The sequence below is a fragment of the Fulmarus glacialis genome, unplaced genomic scaffold, assembly GCF_000690835.1.
Source record: "Fulmarus glacialis isolate BGI_N327 unplaced genomic scaffold, ASM69083v1 scaffold7386, whole genome shotgun sequence".
NCBI lineage: Eukaryota > Metazoa > Chordata > Aves > Procellariiformes > Procellariidae > Fulmarus > Fulmarus glacialis.
Genome location: NW_009218660.1, coordinates 1 through 815, shown reverse-complemented (window position 1 = coordinate 815; position 815 = coordinate 1).

Below are 815 nucleotides of genomic sequence, written 5' to 3'. Positions count from 1 at the left end.
TTAAATTAAAAACCTTGAAATGAGTTAAGCGTGTGCATTGACAAATACATTAGTGTGAGGTGATGATTAGGTGAATCGTACCACATACTTTTTTTTTTTTTTAACATAAAAACAGAAGTGGTATGGATATTTCAGTAGGCAGTTCATAATCTGCTACCTGGTATCTTTAAATGAGGAATATTTCCTAATGTGCACTTTAAAACCAAGAAAGGTATTGACAAGTTTCTGCCTGAATGGAGGCTAGTGAGCACTGAATTTGACTTTATCTTTCTTGCCTTTTTCTTCTCGTGCATTTTTCAAAAGAAATCCCATATTAAATTTAGATTTTATTCAAACAGTAAGACTACAGGGAAACTATCTTTTAACGGAGAGAATGAATTCCTCCTACGATGTGATGAGTATTAGTCAATGAGGTTTTAAATTACTTTTCTATATGTTTTGTATGTAGTTCTTGTCCTCTAGGCACCTACCAGCTGGAGTGTCATCTGTCTGTAAGAGGTTAGAGTAACAGCAGTGTAATGCAGTGTAAAAACCTGTAACACAGCCTTTCTGTTTTTTGTGGAACATGTGAGATCTGAGTTTCTATAAGCTGCTCAGCCAGCATATTTCAAAGCAATCTGTCTAGCTGTCCTCCCTAAGCTTGGAAACTGTATCTCTTGGTGCCAAATACATAGTTTTTCCTATGAAGGGAGGAAGCCTGTTTAACTAGCGTCAAAATCTGTGGGCTAAGCAAAATTCCGTTTAGTTTTGTATCCAGACTCCAATGGTGGTCATCAACAGCAAATGCCCAAGGAAGATCATAGAATCATAGAATC